Below are 15,719 nucleotides of genomic sequence, written 5' to 3'. Positions count from 1 at the left end.
GGCTGGTCATGGGCTGGACAGTGAAGAAGAGACAGTTGAGGTTCCGATGACAGTCGAAAGCTTGGACAAATTTTAAAGTGTTTCGTATCATGTTGTTTATGTGTTTTTGAGTTGTTTCCATCACAAATGTTGCCAGCATGTGATGTAAAAAGTTCTTTAATGTCATAATTTATGTTAGCTTGATAGTGTAATCTTGTACTTGATCTTTCATGTATGCTAAAATGGGAAGCCAAGTCAATTTAGAAGGATCTTATTGAAAACAAATCACTCTAGAGTTAGGCACTGCACAGAACTTACTGTAGTAAAGTGAGCCATTTCAGGTCCTAAGTGTCCCATTGTTATTGATGGTGATTGTACATGTAATGAATTCATTCAATGCATGATCATGGGAGCATGGGTTAGGTGAGTTTGCCACTATTTCTCACTCTCTCCATCTGCTTTAAAGTACAAGACAATTTTTCGGTAACACTTCGATCTAGTGAAAACTGATTTCTACATTTTTACAGAAGAAACTACTTATGGAAATCAGTTTCTATAGCATTATCGAAGTTTGTCAATGTATTTTCTTTCATCGAGTAATCTTTTTTAGTGCGAATTCATGTTTTTTTCTAGAAAAATGAATTTTAACTGTTTTCCTAACCTGACGGATCCTATCCTAACCTTACCGTGAATGGTTTTTGGGGCTATGCGTGTATGGTGTTTTGGCCTATGCGTGAATGGTTTGTGGGACTATTCGTGAATGGTTTGTGGAGCTGTCCGTGAATGGTTTTTGGGGCTATCCACTACTATTTTCATGATAAAAGCATAATTCCACCCTAAAGAATGTTCCGCAATGCAGAATACGTAAGTAGGAATGTTAAAAAGGACGAAATAAATGAGTTATAGCTGTTTTCACAAGATCGAAGTAGTACCTTTTTTCATCTTACAATAAGGTTTACTCCATTGAACCATGGAAACTGCAGGCTAGCACTGCATGCAGTGTTGCCACAGTCAACACAGATATTTAGTTCGTTGAATAAAAATCTCTATAAAATCGGTTACACAATGTGATTTAACAATCATAATGGGTCTTAAAAACAGCTGCAAAGAGCTTCAAAAAAAGATCAAGATCATATTTGTAGGACTATCCAATACTAAGAAAAAGGCTGACTTAAAAAATCTGAAAATTAAGAATGGTCCCGGGTTCAATCCCCGGCCGGTTCAAATCCAGGAACTTTTCTAACGTTGGAAGCGGCTCCGGTACCCACCCAGCGTCGAATGACATGGGTAACTGGGGGAAACCCTGGGGGGTAAAGGTGGTCAGGGGCGTGATGCTGACCACATCACCCCCACTCACGACCGGATCAAGAAAGTGTGGGGCGTTACCCCCACACCCCCTATACGCCTTCATGGCTTGGTGCTAAGCACAGGGAACACTTTACTTTTATTTAAAACATAACTACCTGCACTGTATTTAAATTTCATCATGGTTGGGCAACAAGTTTCTTTTATAGAATTTCAGAGAGACAAATCATTTGGAAAATGAAAAAAGCAGTTTTTTGGTTCTCACAATGATGAAAAATCGAAAAAAAAAAAATCATAGCTTGATGCAGAATTGAATAAGCTAAATTTTGATGTATGGTAAACCCTCATTAACACGAATCCCAAGGGACCGAAAAAAAAATCGTGCTAACCGGGGACTCAAATTTTATTGTTGCAATACATTAACCATTTACAATACGTATTATGTACGTCATCATAGAAAACACTAATCTTGATGTTACTCATACAGGCTATGTTTTAAAGAATAGAAAAACACATTTGAACACATTGTTCATCTGAATCTGTTGGTTACAATACTGTATAAGTTGATTGTTGATAAGATGATAGAGATTGTTGAGTGATTTCTTACATACCTAGCAGACGAACGACAGAGGAAAAACTTTGAAAGTTCGTGTTCAATGAGATATACAGACGCAACGGACTAAAAAATAGTTTGTAATTCGTGGTAACCGAAATTCGCGTTAACCGATAAAACTTTCTATAAGATATAATACAGTGCGTCCATTTCGATCTTCAGCCGAGAGATCGGGAGAAGCGTGGCTGGCGGCGCTGGCGGAGATGCCGACATTTGCGGCCTGTAATGCCCGCTTATTTTTATGGACATATGCAGACATTTATATAAATATTGCAAAACGAGCACTAACCTGTGTTATAATTTATCATCTGTAATTCATCCAAGTTCTGTCCTTATATACACAAAAAATACGCTTTAAAAAACAATGTAAAGAGCCACAGATAATAAAACATTTTAATCATAGTTTTGACCAGTAACGTCCTGCTTAAGTTTATATCCTTGAAAGAGTTTTGTGTCGATGGGGATCATTTTGAGGTTTCGAATGTGCAACACTGTATCAAGATTATGCTGTAGACGAAACCGTTAAAAGTCAATGGTGTTCGTGAGCTTCCTTGCAAACTGAAATCTCCGAGCTCGAGTTTTTTGTTCCTTCGCGACAGAGCTGTCAATATAGTGGCGAGCAGATGTAAACCAAGAGCGTGTTAATTTTGTACTGTGCGCAAGAGTGTTATTATTGGTTACTTGCTTTTACTTGTTTGTGTTATTGCAGTGTGTATGTGTGTTGTGTCAGTAAGAGGATTGGAATACCAGCCGCAAGGTTCACGTTACGAGGGGGGCTGATAAGTTCTCGGCCCGACGCTGAAGGACTTTAGCTACAGGCACGAAAGTTTCAGGCTATTCAACGTATTCTCCCCGAAAGTCTACACACTTGGCACTTGGTGGATATCAGTTTGAACAACTCTCATAACACAGGTTAGTGCTCGTCTTGCAATATTTATATAAATGTCTGCATATGTCCATAAAAATAAGCGGACATTACAGGCCGCAAATGTCGGCATCACCGTCAGCGCCGGCCGCCACGCATCTCCCGATCTCTAGGCTGAAGATCGAAATGGACGCACGGTATATCCCAGCCGGGATCAACATTTTGTTCATGTTAACCAAGTGTTCGTCTTAAGCGAGTTTGTGTTAACAAGGGTTTACTGTAATTCGTTTTCATGTAAATATATTGGTTAATTTTTAATTGGAGTCCAAACTCTAGTATCCATAATTCTTAATCCGACAGTAGGTTATCTACAGTTCATTCGGCCCTTCCATCTTGTTCTTTACATTTAACCACCTTTTTAAATGCCTTTAGCAATCCAAATTTTTAATGCTTGTGAATCTTTTGGTATGTAAAGTTTTTAAACGTGCAGTAATATACATAAAGTAGGAGGATTCCAATTTCCACATGCTAATTTCATACTTACGCATGTGGCTTGCATATGTTTAGGTAATTGTTCCGAATGTTTAATGGTTTCACAGGAGACAGACGAAGTATTGCAGAACTGTAGAAATTATTGTTATAGTAAATTTGAACCTTGGTGCATTATTGTTGCAAAAAAATTATGTAAAACTACTGATGCAAGCATACGTGCTTCCCTCCAACAAGCCATTCTTCATTCATAGGAGAAAGAAAAAGTTGAAATGCGATTGGAGAAGTAAATTTGAACTGCACAGTTTGCAGTTCCGAAAAGTCATATTTTTTGGGTTAAAGAAGATGTAAAACATAACTTACGAAAACATCCCTACTTTCCATTGAAAATGCAATTCTACAGACTACTACCATACTTACTCACTATTGCATGTTCACACAAGGCTCAAAGGGGTGTCGTGCTTGAGAACAGCCCCAACATGATGAACTGTCGAAAATATTCAGGGATATTATTGTAATGCTAAGAGCCCTAAACCTGACCAACCTAACATCACTACGAAAGCATTCTGGGACAATAATTAAATGTTGAATGAGTATTCCTGCACGGTAAATGGACTGATTCAAAAAACCTATGTGTGACCTAGATGGCAGCACCAGTGGGAGAATTACAGTAGACGAACTTGCATGTGTAAATACAAATTTCCTTGGGAGATGTCAGGAATGTGTTGCAGCAGAGGAACATCATTTTCAACACCTTCTGTAGTCAAGGTTAGTACACAATATGAAAACTAATTTTAATAGCCGACTCTACAGACTGTCGCGGACCCGTTCACCGGGAAAGAGAAGCGCTGATGCCGGGCCGCTTGCTGCCGAGTCTCGTAGTGAATATCAGGGAATGCTCTGTATATATATACATTGCTTGTGTAAAGTAATTCTTAAGTTTTATTTTCAATATAAATAGCTTTTTCAAAATCCAAACAGTGCTCACTACTTTAAGGAAGGTTCAAATTTCGTGTGACAATGATTGCCAAAATTCTACGATGATTAGTCTTCCTAGGAGAATTTGAAAAAAAAAAATCATAAAACAAGTAGAACCGTTACAGCAGTTGTAACAAACTTATTGCATTCCAGAAGCTATCTGGCAGGGTTGGGTGGATAATGGTTTAGTGGTTTTCTACCTGCATTCCACGCTAAATGCTGACTTAGGCAGGTCAGGTTTGGTGGTGTTAGCAGTGCAACAAAAAATCTTCAAACATGTTGACGATGTAATGAAAACACAGAAAGCAGCTGGGTAATGGTTCAGATTGTTTAATTTTTCTTTTAACTCTCCTAGGATGAAGACTAATTAGCACAGAATTGTGGCAATGATTGTCACACTAACTTTGAACCTTCCTGAGAGTAATTAGCACTGTTTAGATTTCCAACAACAGGTAATTATGGTCCAAAAAAAAACAACAAAAAACTAACAATTATCTCACGCTAGCATCCATGCTTCCCATGGACAAGGCATTCTCCATTCATAGAATAAATGGAAGCTTCCTGAAATTAATTAGCATGGTTTTCCATTCGAAAATGTCCTATTTATAGGCAAACAGATGATGTAAGAGGTACCTTGCCCAAACATCCCTGTTTTGCACTGATTAGGCATTCCGCAGACTACTACTATTATTCTCTTGTTCCTGGGGGTCTCCATATCACACATAAGTCCAACATTTTCTTGGTCAAGCACTGAAATCATCAGGTTAAATGCTTTTGTCGTTTGGCTAAATGTAGTATATTTATTCTAAGAGATTTAAAGCTAACAAGCCTAACCTAATCACATAAACATTCTGTGCTTGCATCAAAATATGAAATACAGTGCTTGACCAAGAAGGTGTTTGACTTGTGTGTGATGAGTCATACCTGTAACTAAGATGACAGTAAATGAATGGCTGTTGGCAAGTACAGAAATATGAAAGGAGTATATGGAAGCAAAATAACATTCTCAAGGAAACCTGCAGTCAGTAATTGCTAAAACTCGACAGCATGTTAACAAGACATAAACCATGCAAAAAAATGTGTGCATAGCATGATGATATCACAATTAAACAAAAGAAACTTGGGCCAACAACTGTTCATGCCATAACAGGTTTCAAGCAAGAAAAAAAATGGTAACAGATATAGTGAAAACAGATTTCTTCAAATTTACAGGAGAAATAACTGGAAAGTATTTTGGAATTGAGTTCCTGTGGACTTTTGGAAGCTGGGAATAGCATTGATTCCATTCGTGCAACTTATTCAGCTGGTACTCCGTTGCACGATAGCTCATGCCACCATCACCGTCGACTATGTGAATTAAATTTTCCATGTGTTCGAATATGTAACCCCCCAGTCAGTGTAACAACCACGCGGTAGTTTTACAAGATGACGTGCGAGTGTTTTTTTCCCACAATTTAATTTGCTATGTTTGCATAACCTAACTGAACCTAACCTAACCTTCCGTGAATGGTTTGTGAATCAATTTTTGTTTAAAAACATTTTGTGAATAGTTTGTGCGGCATTTTTCAGTTCAGAAGTTTGGAAACACTGCATTTCAGCTGACAATAGACAACGTGAGTCAAGATTTGCCCGCCATATTTTGTGTAACGAAAGCAAATTAGCAACAACCAATAAATACTTGTAATGTGAAAAATTATGCTTTTTTCAGTGAAAAGAACATAATCCCAAGTTGAAAAATGTTCCGCTATGCATATAAGGTAAGTACAAATGTAAATAATTCGGAAATAAACGAGTTAAATGTGTTTTCACTATATCTAACTGGTACCAAAGAAATTTACAAAGCACACTTGAAATGCTCAATAGATTCCACCAGTAGTCATGCAAGAAAACGGTAAACAAATTACCCTCTCAAAGCTTCAAACTTACTTGCACAATCAATTCAAGCATTCCAAAAAACTTCTTGGTAATGATTAGCTAAGCCGGAGACACATTTCTTGAAATTTACAGGAGAAAAGACGAGAAAGTACTTACAGAATTGAGTTCTTGTGGACTTTCTGAAGACACGGGAATTGATTTTTCGAATCGTGCAACTTATTTGGCCTGTAAGTAAGGTATTTTTCGTCATTCATGCATCTCCGTTGCACGATAGCTTGTGCCACCATTACCGTCGACTACGTGAATCACACGTTCCGTGCATTCGATTACGTAACCTCCTGTCAGTGCAGCAACCACGCGGTAATTTTACAAGATAACGTGCAGCGGGATTTTTTTTTCCAATTTAATTTTCTATGTTTGCCTAACCTAACCTTCTGTGAATGGTTTGTGGATTAATAATCATTTTTCGGTTAATAAGTCTTAGTGTAACAACCAAGTGGTAGTTTTACAAGATGACGTGTGAGCGGTTTTTTTTTTCCAATTCAATTTTCTATGTTTGCCTAACCTAACCTTCCGTGAATGGTTTGTGGATCAATTTTTGCTTAAAAACCTTTTGTGAATAGTTTGTGGGGCATTTATCGGTTCATAAGTTTGGAAACACTGCACATCGGCTGACGATAGACAACGTGAGTCAAGATTTGCCCGCCGAATTAGCAACGACCAATAAATAATTATAATGTTAAAAATAACGCTTTTTTCATGGAAAAAAAATGATTTGAAGTTGAAAAATGGGTAACAGTAGTATAAGCCGGAGACGGATTTCTTAAAATTTACAGGAGAAAAGACGAGAAAGTTCTTACGGAATTGCGTTCTTGAGGACTTTCTGAAGCCGGGGAAATTGTTTTTTAGAATCGTGCAACATATGTTGCCTGTAAATAAGGTATTTTTCGTCAATCATGCATCTCCGTTGTACGATAGCTCGTGCCACCACTACCGTCGACTATGTGAATCAAATGTTCCGTGCGTTCGGTTATGTAACCCCCTCACGTTTACGTCCTTTTCCTAAGGAATACGTGTCATATATCGTTGGAAAGCTTATTTTATAAGGAATGCAACAACGTAAATCCCAAAGCGAGCAAAAAGTTCCTGAACGAGTAAATCGAGAAAAACCGATGTTGTCCGGATATGCACAATTGAACGTACTGAGGATTTTTTTGGATGATGAAGCACATATTTAGGGGTAAAATGAGTGCTAATGGAACCTAACCTAACAGGCCTAACCTAACCTCGTAGGCATACCTCGACCCCGTGAATGGATAGTGGGGCTATCGTGAACAGAAAGTGTAAAAAGAAAAAGGTACTTACCCGAAGAGATGCCGGGTGCCGCACCGCGAACGCAAAGAAGCAATCACCATGCAGATAAGGACGTCAAGTAGAGTCTAGCCTCAATTTTCGCTTAAAAACCTTTTGTGAATAGTTTGTGCGGCATTTATCGGTTCATAAGTTTTGAAACACTGCACATCAGCTGACGATACTGCATATCAGCTCACGATAGACAATGTGAGTCAAAATTTGCCCGCCGAATTAGCAACGACCAATAAATGATTATAATGTTAAAAATAACGCTTTTTTCATGGAAAAAAAGTGATTTCCAGCTTGAAAAATCTTCCGCTATGCATATGAGGTAAGTAGCAGTGATTTTTATTTGAAAACAAACGAGTTTAATGTGTCTCCGGCTTATACTACTGTTACCGAAAAATGTTCCGCTATGCATATGAGGTAAGTAGAAATGAATTTTATTTGAAAATAAATGAGTTAAATGTGTCTCCGGCTTATCTAACTGGTACCGATTTCTTAATGCTCCCACAAAATTTATGAAAATCATTACATAATCAGAACCATTACCAAAAAATAATTCAGCATATTGAAGTCGAATCTAGGCTTGTAGCAAATCTGTATAAGGTACTTGTTTACTATCCTTCGGACACATTTATTTATTTTTACAGAAGAAACTACTTACCGTAATAAGTTCCTGTAGCATTGTCGAACATCGGGAAGGTGTTTTGTGTGATGTGGGAATGTTTCATAGCTGAAATTCATTGGCACATGGATAGGTTAGTTCTGTTAGGTTAGGAAACATAGTTAAAATTTGGTGTCGTGTTAGTATCAGGATCTAGGAAATGGAAATAATTGCGAACCACTGGCACTAGCACCATGAACCATTGGTGCTAGCCCCATGAATCATTGGTGCATGGTTAGGTTAGGAAACATAGTTCAAATTTCATCAAAACAACGTTGATACACCTTCAGAAAAGTTCCGCGAAGCAGATACGTAAGTACGAATGTCAAAAATTGACGAAACGAAAAAATTAGTGGTGTCCGAAGGATAGTATATTTTTACCAAAAATAAATAAATAAGATTAGCAGCCAGCCGTTGGAAGTTTGGCCCGTGCTCTTACCAGTGTAGTCAATAAGTATGATGTAGATGAAGCACAAATATAATGTAAAAGATAGAAATCAGCAATTGGAAGCTGTAACTGCAGTTGAGTCGGATGGCTCTCTCGATTAATCCACGTATTTGCACATAATTAGTGCACAAACACAAAATGTTACCTTATGGAACATGCTACGAGTACAAATATTCCGGACTCCGTAAATCTGGGATCACAGCTGTTCAAATAATTTGGAAGGTAAAAGAGAATAACAAGCGAAAGGAATAAGTCCATGGCACACACAAACTCGGACAAATAGATTGAAGTGAACACTAAGGCAAACCTTACATATATTTATGATATTATTGTCTACAGCAGTCTCCCTTTAAAAGATGAAAAAATCATTCTAAAACACTACTTCTTTCACGTGATCCAGTAATCCACAGCAAAAATAACATACATGAAATGTTCTTCGACTTCTAATGTCTGATATCACTTCGTACCAATCCAATAAAACATATATTTTACAGTTACAAATGTAACTGATGATAGTACTAATTGAAAAATTAACTTACACCAAAAAAAGTAAATGATAAACTTACACAAATATAAAATAACGAGTTGACAAATGCAGTTCTTCATAGCAAGAGGCAGACGAAATTTAAAGGGATACAATTAGTTGTCCCAAATACATTGGCATCTACAACAACTTACAATTACACATTAAAGGAACAGGAAATAACGTTTCCTAGCAATAAATGAATAAATTACAAATCTATAATAGTCAAAACTTACTTGAAAATCTGAACAGCTAGTCGAATACCAATTCGTAACTAGGCTCGTTGTTTGCTACTGTCTTTTGTCAGTTCTATGATGAATTCACTTATCAAACCACGTATTCTGCTAAAAAAAATATGAAAGCATAGAATTTTAATTTCTCTACTAAAGAAGGAAAAAACTACTTACAAATATTCTTTATATCATGAAATAACTTGTTTTAGTATTGCGCTCCGATTCTAAGCCCAAAACCGATCGGTAATCTTGAAGTTTTCTTTCCGAATTTCTCATACTCGCTTGTTTCTTGCCGCAAGTATCCAAGTCGGGGTCTCACTTATCGGACATCGTATTGAACACCGTCGTCTACTGACGTCATAATAAGTATTGCCCGTGTTAGGTGTAGAGCTGTTAGCATAAATAATGTATTTTTGTCAACCCACGAAAAACCGCAGTGTATTTATGCTAACAGAATTAAACATAACAAGCCTAACCTAAGAACGTAGGCATTCTGCACTTACATCAGTGTTTCATACGGTGTGCGATAAGTGAGACCCATTCAAATTACTAATTTACCCTAACACTTTCACGAAACTTTAATATTTTTAATATATCTTGCTCATCGGCATCCATACAAAACAAAATTATTACAAAATGATAAAAAGTTTAAATTAGGAAGAATTTTGTAATAAAATATTACAATATTATTTCCCGACAAGAAATTAAAGACCGGCAATTAATTTTAGGGAAACTGGATCTTGTGTGCATGTCATAGAGTATCAAATCTGTGTAATGTGTGAAGAGTATGCAAATAATTTATAAACGTTAGTTCTGTGTGTATCCCAGTTTAATGTAATTAATATTTGTGTGTACATGCTGATCAGACTTCCCCACAAGCACTGTGGCCAATATCAAGAATGTGTCAAGCCTAACCATAACTCCCCTCCACACTGTTCCTTCATAACCCCACATAATCCTCAGAGGAGCTGTGTATGTATGCAATAATATACTTAATGTTATATTCTAACCTGCATGGAAATAATTTTAATTATATGTACCAATTTGTACATGTTGTGTTACAAATTGAACATTGGAAATGTTATGGTGAGAATTAGGGACATGCTATGACAATGTAAAATTGAAATTATACACAATCATGTTGTCCTCAACAAAAATTACAAATGGAATGTATACAATTTTGATGCTATCACCAGGAAAGCTGCAATTCCTACTATTAAAAAATAATGAACTATTTATATATGAAAGAGAGGGGGAAAGACTACTGTCCCCCTTCCCCACAGCGTTGTAGAACAATCTGCAACAATGTAAATTTTGTTGGTTTGACACAAATCTTTGTAAAATTTGATCCACTTGTACAGGTTACAGATATAATTTCACAAAATCCAAGACCATTATTCAGTATGAACTGATTAACCTAATGGCATCTAGAGTAAAAAAAAAAGAAACATTCCAGACAGGAATCCATGTATTTTCTCTTTTGTTACATTTGAGGCATCCAGAAAATATAACATTAGCCCTTAGATTTGTAAATTTGTCTCAAGGAAATTCTTGATTTTTGGATGTTGGTGATCTACTGCAAAACATATTTCCGATAACCTCTTGGCAACCTTACATTGATTGGATTTAGATATAAAGGAGTGCAGGGATCAGGGATATGACAATGGCATGAATGTAATGAAATGGAACAGGCACTTCTATCTTATACCACACATTAATTTCATACCTAACCTACCTCCCAGTAAATGGACTCTTTCTTCTCCTAGGTGCATGCACAATGATGAGAGGAATAGAGTATTGCTGGAATTGACGGTCTAAAGTTGTGTAGTCACAAAGTTTTCAAAGCATGAACAATGGAGTTGGAAAGATCAAATATCCCCGCAGCTGTACAGCATGACAGTGTCATCAAGGTCTTTGTGAGGGGTGCGAGGAATGCAACCTGTATTGTCAAGGAAGAGGTGACACTTTCTGCTGAATCCTCCCATCATTTTGCAAGACAATGCTCGAGCACATGTAGCACAAAATGTGCCTGCTTTGTTAGCTTGATGGGGCTGACAGGTGATCTACGATCCCCCATACTATCCAGACTTAAACCCCTGTGACTTTGATTTGATCCCTAACATGAAGGGCATTTGCTCCCGAACTGTTTCAGAGATTTTTCAGGCAATAGACTGCTGTATTTGAGCCATCAACAGAACAGGCACTGCCTCAGGTATATGTCTTCCACATCACTGGCAATGTGATGTACACAATACTGGTGACTACATCGAAGGGCTGTACAAGTTTCACAGAGGTATCTCTTTTGTATCATTTGTAAATATATAGTTGCCACTATTAAATCTCCAACCTACATGTGTCTTTTTTAAAGAATTTCGCTCCTGGCATGCGAGTGTAATGGGTTACAAAACCAGAAGTTCTAGGTTCAGACCCTGGTCAGTCATAGGTACCATGTTTGTCCCATTGCCATTCCTACATTTCACCATCATCATCGCAATTAACCGAAGAGATAGAAAAGTTGTAAGAGCTGTACATCACACGCAGGTTGGAGATATCCGCTCCTGCACATACACGAGTGACAACAGAAAAAATATTTCATCATATAACCATTATCCACTAACTTAGGATTAATTATATTTGAATATCTGTGAAACTTTGCCACTTAAGTAGTAGCCACAAGTGCCCCTTTTGCTGCTGGAAATGAAGGTAAAACCAGAGAAAGTCGGAATGATATGCAGAATTTGAAACCTAACATCCCAAGAGCATGTAGACTATTGTAAAAAATTTACGGAACCATTCTAATATTTATTTCAGACACAAGTAGTGAGTGCTACTGGAGGATGACTATTATAATGGTGAAGTTTTCAACTAAAGTTGAGACTGCTTTACATGTAGCTCAGTTCTGCATAATTTTGTTTAATACAAAAATTACTGTAGGTCCCGGCAAATATAATTTAAAAACGTGTTAATTAAACCTTATTTGTACATAAGGCATTTACGTAATTCAGGGTTATACATATTAATTTTCATAAAATACAGTTGGTTTGTATGTAACCAAGCTACAAAAGTATCCCTTGTGGTTACAAAAACACAAGGTGAATTTCAAATGCGAAACAAGATAGGATAGCATGGTGGTGGTCGGTCTCAAGTTGCAGGAAAGATAAGTGTGGTGTGGCGGTGTCACAGAGAAGGCAAGGAGAGGTAGTGCGCAGCATGAAATCAGAAGAGAAAGATTTGCCAAAGTTGTTCAGAACATGAGATACATTTTCTTTTGTACGTAATTGTGATACGAAAGTACACACATTAAAAAGATGCCGATAGCTGACGTTTGCAGTGTTCCTTCAGTGAACGTTTTCAGTTGCTACTGGTCGGCTATGGAAAACAGAAAGAGGAAATGTTACACACTTGACCTGAAAGTAAAATTAATACAGGAAGTGGATGCTAATCCACATAAAACTTAAGCATCTAACTTTTAGATTCATTAATTTACCACTTTAATCACTCTTAACGATGAGAAAAATGTTGTTTCCGAGATTTTCTTGAGTGTAGGGTGTCCGAACAATCACATTGAAGATTCCAGAAATAGCGCGCCACACTAGCCACGATTGGGTACCAAAACGAGGATGGAGTAGGGGGCAGATGCAAGAACAGTTTTGTCACCCTTAGTAGACATGGCTTAATATTAAGAGACCATAGTACAGAGGGAAAAAGTGGGTGGGAAGTGTCCTCCCTACCATTGATCTGCTATCTCATATCTGTCCAATCTGCTTTGAAATATTTCCTCCATCATCTCCTTTATATCTTGGTGGGAACTCTCCCCTTCGTTTTCAATTAAAATTACCAAGATTATCTGGAAAACTGTCAAAGTGGATTTTATGCTCATATTAATTACAAAATATTTGAAGCTTGTGAGCAAGTTTTGCACCAGTTCTTCATAGTTTTCATGTTTGTGATTGCCGAAGAAGATCCTGACAACTCAAGACGTAACTGAATCATGTCGAAGCTTCAATATCATTCTTAAAATTTGAGAGATTTGAATCATTAATGAGTTTATGACTTTGAGGCCCATCAAAGATCCCCGTTTCTAGTTTCTCAATACTCAGACCATGAAAGGATCTATAGATGTAATGAAACACTAGCCACCTTTATCCAAGACTTAGCAAACTACTTCAATAGGGATAGGTGGTATAACTTGACAAGTTTAAAAACAAGATGCTGCAAATAGCTGTTGCGCATCTCACACAACATTTCCCCACTTGATTCTCTGCAGTGACGTTGGTTCGCAGTGTTGCAACCTGGTCTGAGGATTTTCAACGAAATTTGTATTCCTGGGCTGTTTTATACCTGTCGGAGTACAGAAATTCAGCTCACCTTTCGCCAACGACTCTTTTCCTCCATTTAAAACTTGGCCTCCCCGATGGCGCAGTGGTAGCGCCATCGCCTTGTAAGCAACGGGTCCCAGGTTCGATTCCCGGTGGAGGCATAAAGTGGTTCGGATCCCACTTTAAACTGTAGGTCCAGTCGCAATTAGCCTTACTGTGCATAAAATGGACTTAAAACAACAATCCAATCCAATTCTTTTAAAACTTGAGAAACCATCCATTTAGATACTCCCGTGGCGGTGCTTGTGGACTCGACAACATTATACTTAAGTTTATGTAACTCCTTCCGATTTCGCAAATATGTTGCAATATTGTAAACAATTTATCTGGCCTGTCCTCTAAGGGGCTTTCCAGAGCAGATTGTGGATTTCGTTGGACCCGGCATGATTTGATTTTTGCATTTCAAAAATATGCAGCCAAGAGTAAAGAGCCAGAACATTTCAATGCTTTAAAAAAGAACACAGGCAAGCATGTTATCAGATTGCCTTCTTGTAGCGATTGTTTTACGATAAACAAAAGAACCCCCACCCCACTCAGCTTTAAAAAACACCGGGCTACTGCCCGATGTCGCATTCAGAAAATGAAGTCATTCGCCCAGTAGTTTCTCTTTGTTATAAACATTAACGCACGTGCGTAATACTACAGTTTATGATCTGCGCATCGCACGCATTTATCATAATCAAATGAACCACTGATAAACTGATATGAGCCGGCATCGTCAATCTACACAGTAAAAATTGTTTCTCATATTTATTTTAGCTTAATTTTGCTGGTGGTGGTGGCCGCAGTGGCTTAGTCGGTAACGGGTCTGACTACCATGCTAAAGGTCCCGGGTTCGATCCCTAACCGGTTCAAATCTGGGAACTTTTCTAACGATGGAAGCGGCCCCGGCACCCACCCAGCGCCGAATAACATGGGTACCTGGGGGAAACCCTGGGGGGGGGGGGGTAAAGGTGGTCAGGGGCGTGATGCTGATCACATCACCCCCACTCACGACCAGATCAAGAAAGTGTGGGGCGTTACCCCCACACCCCCTATACGCCTTCATGGCATGGTGCTATGCACAGGGGAGCACTTTACTTTTAATTTCGCTGAGTACCACTCGTACTCTCAACGTCAGACTAGTACGTAGAAGAGTGGTGGGGAGAATGACATAATAGGAAGTGCTCTGCAGCGATCTGGGCAAATTGGGACTTAACTTGTCAGGCTATAGAGCAGCCTATGGCTGAACCTCACCTGCCGAATAAAGGAATTATTATTGTTATTATGCAAGATATGCTTCCTTTACAAAGTCAGTGACTGTTTTCTTTGTTTCTGCACAGAATATTCACCACAAATGCAGCACAATCCATCAGAATCATTTACGTAGCCTGCGTGAAGAATGCTTGTTTCATTCCCCTCAAAAATAAAACAAATAAAGAAAACCGAACTTTTAATAAATATATTCTTTGCAATGTATGGAGTTGAGAAATATTTTTATTCTAAAATAAAAGCCATGCCCTATTTCATGTCATTTCAACACCTACAGCTCTTATTGAGATAAACTTAAAATTGAAGGATATCAAGAATCTCAAGAACTAGAGCCAACTTGGCAAAACGGTTCATTTTGAATTCAGCACAACCAAAATACCATAAATTCGTTCAAAAATCTTTGGCAACTAATTTTTTTTTTTTTTTTTTTTTGACCTGTATGATGATATGGCATGGTATCTAAATCTGATTGTAAATAATTCTCAGTTATACATATTATTTTCCCTTCACCTTGACATATGCATAGCTCAGGTTAAACTAAATTTCATGAAAATGTGAATGCTTCTAAACTATGTGTGAGATTGGATTAGATTAGATTTGGTGTTTTAAGTCCACTTTATGCACAGTAATTGGGACTGGACCTACAGTTTAAAGTGGGATCCGAACCACTTGTGCCACCACCCGGTATCAAGCCCGGGACCCCTTGATTACAAGGCGATGACGCAACCACTGCACCATTGGGGAGGCCCTAAACTATGTGT

At 37.9% G+C, this 15,719-nt stretch overlaps 1 protein-coding gene across 2 annotated transcripts in view; it reads right to left on the bottom strand.

The window, feature by feature from the left end:
- The window catches only part of LOC145984234 (metalloendopeptidase OMA1, mitochondrial-like), a 42,665-nt gene extending 33,284 nt beyond the window's left edge, over positions 1-9,381 (bottom strand). For both annotated transcript variants that reach the window (XR_014441291.1, XM_083117809.1), the window contains exon 1: positions 9,332-9,381. The gene's annotated coding sequence lies outside the window, so the exon portion shown is untranslated. The remainder of the gene's footprint in view (positions 1-9,331) is intronic.
- Positions 9,382-15,719: the final 6,338 nt, after the last annotated feature.

This window comes from Lepisma saccharinum, chromosome 2 (assembly GCF_977018435.1).
Source record: "Lepisma saccharinum chromosome 2, izLepSacc3.1, whole genome shotgun sequence".
Lineage (NCBI taxonomy): Eukaryota > Metazoa > Arthropoda > Insecta > Zygentoma > Lepismatidae > Lepisma > Lepisma saccharinum.
The sequence above is the reverse complement of the archived record's forward strand: the minus strand, read 5'-3'. Positions and strand labels throughout refer to the sequence as shown.